Source organism: Octodon degus, unplaced genomic scaffold, assembly GCF_000260255.1.
Source record: "Octodon degus isolate 3935 unplaced genomic scaffold, OctDeg1.0 scaffold00178, whole genome shotgun sequence".
In the NCBI taxonomy this organism is placed as follows: domain Eukaryota; kingdom Metazoa; phylum Chordata; class Mammalia; order Rodentia; family Octodontidae; genus Octodon; species Octodon degus.
This window is the reverse complement of record NW_004524754.1, coordinates 4,737,910-4,746,476: the sequence shown is the minus strand read 5'-3', so window position 1 is coordinate 4,746,476 and position 8,567 is coordinate 4,737,910. Positions and strand designations below refer to the sequence as shown.

Sequence of the window (8,567 nt, the reverse complement as noted above, 5' to 3'; positions counted from 1 at the left end):
ATATGCAGTGTATTATTTGTTGAAACTGTACTTTCGATTTGATTTGCAACTGTCTCATTGCTATATGTTTATCAATAAAACTTTGAAAAGAAAAAAAAAATTAGAGTAGCCACTTCAATTTCACTGAAGTTTCTCTCATATACTATAATATTACAGCAACTGAAGAGACCTGATATCAACAAATGACAGAGTAACACAAAACAAATTGAAGAAACAAACTGAGACATAGTGGAGCTCAGTTTACAACACAGGTGGTGTTGCTGTTGCATATGAACATTTTCTGGAAATGATTCTGAGTCTATTGGATCCAAACAATGATATATAACTTTTTCCTCAAACCAATACATAATGCCCAATAAAATTCCCCAAAAGACTACAAAATAAGAAAATTAATAACTACCTTTGTGTGTAAGGCAGCTCTTTTGAAATATGTTTGTCATTTTGGGCAGTTTTGTTTAGTGCAATGAAAGAACACTCACTGTATAGATAACAGTTCATAAATTGTGTTCAAATTGAAAAAATTTGAGTTGCATATGGTAGTACACATTTGTAATCCTAGCTCTAGGAGAATAAGGCAGAATTATTGCCAGTGAAACCCCAACATAAGCTACTGAGGTCAAAGCTAGTTTGGACTACATAATTAAAAGCATATCTCAAGGGCTGGGGAGATACCTCAGTAGAATAAGCACTTGCCTGACAAACGCAAGATCTGAGTCTATTGGTGAGTTCAATCTCCGATACTGAAAAAACAAAACAAACAAACAAAAAAAAAAAAAAGGATGCTGAAGTGACAGAAGCCAGAATAGGAAGCTTTGGTCTCTTTCTGGTCTCCTGACTGTAGGATCTTCAGGGCTGGGAAAACAGCTCAGTGGAATAAGTGCTTGAGTTTGATCCCTGGTACCACAGAAAAAAGATAAGGAAAAAAGAAAAGTAAAAGCATTTCTCAGAAAAGAAAAAAGAAAAAATGAATAAAATTTGACTTTGCCAAGAATACAATATTATAAGAATGAAAACAAAAAGATAGAGATTAAAAATACAAATAAGTATGTTTATCAAACATCAAGGCCCAGGCAATTTATATCACTATTGCTTGTAATAGTTATAAACAAGCAACTCAAATCTCTGCATTTGACAGGATCAGTACATACACATGTGCCCACTGTGTTGAACAGCCAGCAAGAATAAAGTTCTGCTGCAAACAGAACATATGTACATTCCATAACACAGGTGAATTCCACATATGAATTGATCCAATGAAATTAGAAACAAAAGGAAAAGCTAACAGGTCATTTTGCTTAAAGAGCAAATATAAACAAATTTTTCTCTTTAGCAAATTTTAAAATGCTTTCCTCTGCAGAACAGGGCATTGCATGGGACTGGTGGGATGTACAGTTGAATTCTGTGATGGCTACTGAAATTGTTTGTTGCTCTGCAATGACATACTTAACAGAGTTTTATATTCATTCTTACACATTATCCTTAAGAAATATATGGCCAAGTGTGCTGGTTGACACCTGTAATTGTACCACTCAAGAGGCAGAGGCAGGAGAATTACTGTGAGTTTGAAGGCAGCCTGAACTATATAGTCAGACTTGGTCTCAGAAAAAAAAATACTAAATAAATAACAATATATAACAATGCCTTTAAAAATCTTTGCATTAACACTCCTTTATTTGACCTGAAAGTCGAATAAACATCATACACCACAGAACATTTCATTTTGAAAAGTTTTCCCTGCTGTATGTTGTGATACCTGTTAGTCCAGGAGAATCCCAAGCCCCAGTCACCCTCACCAGTCTCTCACCTGCACAGACCACCGAGGCTATTTTCCCATGAGCACAGGGAGAAAAACCCAGGGAAGTCACAGGGCAATTCCACAAGAAGGACTCAACCCCTGAACAGTGGAATGTGTCTCTCTCAATCTCACAACCTCCTTCCACAAAGTACACTCCTCCTCTTGGGGTGGAGAAGGCAACTCCACAGTGCAGCTGGCGGCACACAACATCCGCATTGGCCATACACCAGTGGGAAGAGCAGAGTGCTCTCCAGCCCACAGGTGGTGTTCACCTCCACTTGACCCTCGCACTGGGAGGTGCTGTTTTTCATGAGCCAAACTTTGTTAAATTCTGGGAGGAGAAAACAGATTTTCAGCAACATTTCTCATCCTTCCTACAGACAGACTTTCCACAGAGATGAAATCCTATCTGTGAATCTCAACTGAACAAACAATTTCAACAGCTCCATCATGTTGGCAGCTGCCTCCAGGACAAGGTGCTCTGGGGGAGAACCAGAGTGTAGGTTCCTGCCCTTCACACTGGAATTTTTCACCCCACACCTGTGGAATGATCTCTATAAAAGGCACATCCCTCATGACAGACACAGCTTTGTCACAATCCAGCTCTGAACAGATGACTTGGGCAGTATCAAAGGTGAAGTTCTGATCAGAAATTGGAATCCAATATCCTCCAGGATTCACTTCCACTTGTCCTGAGCAGGGTCCTTCTCCTCCCTCCAGGCACACAAATCCTAGGGGAAAAGAACAGAAAATAAGTGTCAAGATCTGGAAATACAATCTAACACTTCAGAGGCAATGAATTAAAAGCTTTTCTTTGATTTCTTCCCAAGGATATAGTGTGAGAACTTTCAACGTTTGGCATAAGAATGGAACCTGCATATACACATACTTAAAGCAAACTTTGAAGATATTTGTACAGTCAGTTGACAGTGGCTGAATCCTATTACATGGTATATCATGGCATGTCTTTATATTCCTTGGAACATGTTATCCTATTTAAAAGATATATTTCTGTGTGTCTCTCTGTATTTCTTCACAATTAAAATTTACATATCAAAGAGGTATGTGAAATGCAGTAATGCTCAAGGAAAACGTAATTTAATGTGACTAAAATAATTGGGGACTTTTAGATCATACTTTCTATTACAGAAGATAAAAACAAAATTTGGAACCAGGATCAGCAGTGTTTACAACATGTTAGTCTTCCTTTTCTGATTTGTCTTGCTTTGAAGGAATATTTTGCTACTAATGTATTTTGAAAAAGTATAAGCTTTAGTAGATGACTTCTTATGAAACAATTTCCAACATGGTCTCATAGACCTAGGGAACCAGCTGATTACAGGAATATTATGTAGTAAAATTTATACTGAGGAAGTTTGTTATGAGGGTGGAACTCACAGTGTTGAACATATTAGGCAAACCACTAATTAACAGAACAACTATTAATCTTCTGTCTTAAAATCTTGACTTCACACATTCTGATTAGATGCACATGTAGTCTAGCACATAAGTGTGCTAAATTAAAGTCTGGATTCTTATATGTGTCTATAGTTTTATTTTATTGAGTTTTTTTCTTCTGGGACAAAACACCTGCCATGCAGAACTTTAATGAGAAAAGATTTGTCTTACTTCATTATATCAGATTCTTAAATCCACTGTCACGTGCCTCCAAAGCAGAAACCCCATAGCAAGTGGCATGGCAGGAGAAGGTTGCTAACCTTAGAGCAGCCAGGAAGCAAAGAGATAGAAACAGAACAAAGAAGGAAGATATCAGGTACCTGACATAGTCCTTCTGGTCATATCCTGTGACCCAGAAATACCCAGAAGTACATTTCACAAATAATCCCTTCAGGTTTCTCAATCTAATCAAAATTATCTACCATAAGGCCACCATTTGTCAACTTGATATCCAAGCACATCTCCTTAAACTGTATTAAACTCCAAATAGAGACAGTAACAAAGTTATAGTTTCATCTAAAAAGATGTAACTGTTCTGCACACAACTGAAAATGCACTAATTCCCTCACCAACAATCCCAGTATTATTTAAACATATGTCTTAAGTCTTCTCTGCGACTCAAGGAAAACTCTTAGCTAAACTTCTGTGTAAAATTAATCTTAGCTTTTGGGCTCCAAAGACACAGTGTTACTGGATAAACATTCCCAGTTCAAAAGGAAAACCAAAGGAATAGAAATAAATACGATCAAACAAGTAAACTCCAACAGGGAAGAAATCCCATGCTATGGTTCATCACCAACATTCAGGTAATATGGTGATGTGAAGTAAATTTCAAGTAGCTTGAGGAGTCACACTTCTTGATGTATGTAGGATTCCTTCATGGGTCAGTCTGATATTTATATATGAGATATGTATTTGAAGTCAATATTAAAGTACGTTTTCCTATAATTTACATGCATCACATTTAATAAATAAATTTTTGTTTTGTTCTCAATATAAGAATGCAGGGCTGGGAACATAGCTCAGAAGCATAAGCACATACCTGGAAAGTGCAAGATCCTTAGTTTGATCCCCAGTACCAAAAGAGGAAAGAAAGAAACTCCAAATATAAGAATGATTTCAGGGACTGGGGAGATGGCTCAGTGGAATAAGCACTTCCCTGGCAAGCGCAAGGACCTGAGTTCAATCCCCGGTTCCAACCCCCCCCCAAAAAAAAGAAATCTCTTAATTTGGGGCCAGGGACATGGCTCAGTAGGATAAGCACTTTCCCGGCAAGCACAAGGGTCTGAGTTCAATCCCCAGTTCCACCAAAAAAAAAATAACTTCACAATTTGCCTGGTGCTAGGAACTTTATTAAATGTGATGCATGTAAATTATAGGAAAATGGAATTCTTATTTTAGTGGTGATTTACACATATTAGGGAGAAAAATATGCTGACAATTTAACACACTTGGAATGCTCTTGAAAGCCTTCAGTGAAGAAAGAAAACCATCCCATGGGGCTGGGGAAATAATCTGGCAATATGAGCACCTGGAAAGCGCATACAAACACCCAAGATGCATCAACAGTGAGGTACCATATCAGATAAATAAATACTTTTAATTTTTTTTAAAGAAAAGAAAGAATACCATCCTGGCAGAAAGCTATTTGTATATATGATTTATTGTTACATGAAGTGATATAAAAATTTCAATCTGATGTATTCCTGCCTGGCCTTGAAACCATAATCTTAAGTAAAGCAGACAGACACACAAGCTTAAATATCACATAGTTTCTCTTATATGCAAAATCAAAGGTAAAACACAGAAGAAAATAAGAAATAGGTGATAGAAAGGAGAATAATAGAAAATTCTCAAAGAGAAAAGGAATTAAGAATTTGAAGAAGTAAGGGAAGACTAAGGAATTGAGGAGGGAAGATTTGGATGGGTTATTTACGTGCACCAATTACACACAAAGAATGCAAACATTATGTACAACAAAAATTTATATAAAAATTAATCAATGCTAGCAAGGCTGTGGACAACAAGAACTTTTCTCCACTGCTGGTGGGAATGTACACTGGTGTAAACACTATGGAAATCAGTGTGGAGATTCCTCAAGAAATGAAAACTGAAAATCCCATTCAATCCATATATGCCACTTCTGGGTATTTTCCAAGAAGAGGTAAAAGTATCATATCATACTGATATATGTTCACCCACGTTTATAGCAGCACAATTTGTTACAACCAAACTTTGGAAACAAACAAAATGCCCATAGCTCAATAAACAGATGAAAAAGATGTGGTATTTTTATACAATGGAGTACTACTCAGCTCTAAAGAAATACAAACTTGAAGACCTTATAGGTGAGTGGATACAGCTGGAGGCTATTCTCATAAGTGAAATAAATCAGGCCCACATGTGTAAATATCTTATTGTCTCATTAGTGAAAGAACCTGAAAGTATAAGGAAAACCTGAAAGATAGAATAGATATAGTGAGACAGAACAATACAGAGCTGAACAATTAAATAACAAAGATGAGAGAAAGGAGAAAAGATAGGAAAAGAAGAATGAGAAAAAAACATGCAAGCATATATACAGGATGGATGAGATGGCTGTATTCATAATTTCCATCAGTTTGAAACAGCAATTAATGTTTAGAATTTTCATCTTGACTAATTCTGTATGCTGAAATTTGTGAGCAACTACATTGAGGGCATCGATATGTAATACAAATCCCATAATTAAATACTTCTAATCTCGGTCTTCTAAATTTGTACCATTTCTAATATCATAGATTAGTATACTCTTCTTAAAATGAATTAAAACAAAAATAGCAAGGGAAGAACTTAAGTTTTCTTCAAAGCAAGCATCAATACTCACTTATTTCCCCGATATTCATAACCATATCTGTTTATCTGAGAACAGATTTGATGGTAAAAATACATAATATAACAACAATTGTTGATTAGCTATTCCTGTTTTGAAAAATCTGTAACATATGTATTGCTGTGTTATCCTATTTCTGTCTTTTTTTCTATTTGTTTTTGCTTCCAATTTATTCATCAAAATAAAATAAAACTAAAGAAAAAAAAAGGAAACGGATCAAGCTATTTTAAAACAAGCTGAAAAAGGAATTAGGATATCCTATAAAGAGAGTAATTGTTATGTAACACACACACACACGTGTACTAATAAACTAAAGTAAAATAAAAGAAAAAATGTATTCCTGCCTGTCTCTGGCAACATAGCTTCATTGTGTGATATGTAGCCTTCTTAAGACAATTTCATCACCTGACCTTTTCTCTCACAGTTTTGAGCTATCAAGTCCTCATCCTTCAGTTTCATTTATAAATAATATTCCTTTCCCATGACTATTTAGAATTTATTTAAGCATGCATATGGTATTCTTTAAACTACAACTAATTCCTCAGTTTAACTCAGAAAATCTCTATATTTTCTTTGTTTGCTTTAATGAAAAAAATATAAAGAGAAGGTAGCTATATATCTATCCTAACCATTTTGAATACACAGATACAAAATGGTCATTCATCTATATCCCCTTTGGGGATTTGTTCTAATAGTGTTTGTAAGTAGGATATCATGTCTGGATCTTGTACAACAAATAACTGGTAGGAAGGCAATATGCAATGTGTTAGTTATTGGAACTGTCCTACCAATTTGATTTGAATCTGTCCCATTGCTATTTATTTCTCACTAAAATTATGAAAAAAAATAATTAAAATATAATTGGTGATATTCTTTTGGAATAAAAGTGGAATGATTTCAATAAAAAAACTTCAAAAATATAAAATTCTATATTTTTTTCGAAATTCCATGTGTCCTTACTCCCATTTTCTCAAGGAATACTCAAATGCACTTGTGTAATAGCATCGACCCCACCAAGTACAATGTCACTTTATAATTTCAGTATACTAATTTCTATTTGCACCCAGTGTTGATCTGGTGGCACAGAACTCAATGTGCTTCAAAAGTTTCAATGTACACTCTTATTTTGAAAGAATGTAGAAAGTATTTTAAAATATAATGATGGAAGGAGAATCTATGACTCAGGTTCCATCCACATTTCTGTGTCCATTCCTTTCAAGTGCAGTGAATACTAGCATCTGAATCTGAAAAAGAGACTTGCCACTTTGAAATAGTCCTTGAATTCTTAAGTAATTTTTGTTTAATCCTATCTGTTCTGCCTATTTATAGACTGACCTAAAGCAAAATGATATGCTATGCTAATACATATTGAAACACTCAAATTTTCCATAAAAACTGTAGCTACATTCACATTCTTCCCTTTAACAACTCATTGCGGGGCTACCAGAATCTCTACCAAGTCCAATGTGTGGGACCAGCTGCCATACCCTACACTGGAAAAGACAACTGTGAGGCCTTGTGGCAGAGCTCCCTACAAAGAGCATATGGGTGAGCATCTAAACCAGGAGCAGAAGATTTACCAGTGGAGCACAAGTGTTTCACTTAAAAGGGCAGCAACAGGAAGAACCACAGCACAGCAACAAGACCCAAGCCAAGCCCATCTGGAAAAGTTTGAACTTCGAAGATCTGGACCCCCTAAACTGAGGTACACTGCTTGACCCAGATCTATGAGGGCTTTATCAAGAGAGATAGGTGCAAACAGTTAACTGGGGTAACTAGTCTGCCTGGAAGACTCCAGGTAGATCAAGGAGAAGTGACTAGATGGAAAAAATGAATTAAATTAAATTCAAATTCACAATTTATTATCTGCTAAACTATACAGTCATATTGTTTGTTCTTATGGTTTAACATACAAGCACATTAGTTACAAACTTTGTCAATTGCTAAATTTCACTACCCATTATTAGTGTTGCTAATTGTTGTACAGTAAATAAAAAGCTATATTTGTCTTAATCACATGATCTCTCTTGAGTAATAATATCAGAAGGTGCTTGGGTAATTACTGCTTCAAAACTCTACACCAAAAGTCAGAAGTCAGTGCCAAACAGAAACCAATATCTCACTCTCAATCACTAGAGAGGGCAAATCCTTGGGACACACACAAAAGAAGAATCTTGGACACAGAAGAGATGCCTAAAGAACAGGCTCTGGTCATAGTGGTATAACTAAATATTATCAAACTTTCACACAAAAATCACAGAAATCAAAATAGTTTTCTTTGAAATATAAAATGATAAAGGCACAAAATGCATTCTCAAGCACTGAGCACACCCAAAACAAATGCAAGTGACACTAGAACAGGAGAAATTGTAAGTCACACAACTATTCAAAGGGAATGAACACCTGGGATGAAGGAAGGAAGAAAAGAAACAAAGAAAAGAA

The 8,567-nt window shown here is 35.6% G+C and overlaps 1 pseudogene; it reads right to left on the bottom strand.

The window, feature by feature from the left end:
- The window catches only part of LOC101568514, a 67,576-nt pseudogene that overhangs the window by 52,636 nt on the left and 6,373 nt on the right, over positions 1-8,567 (bottom strand).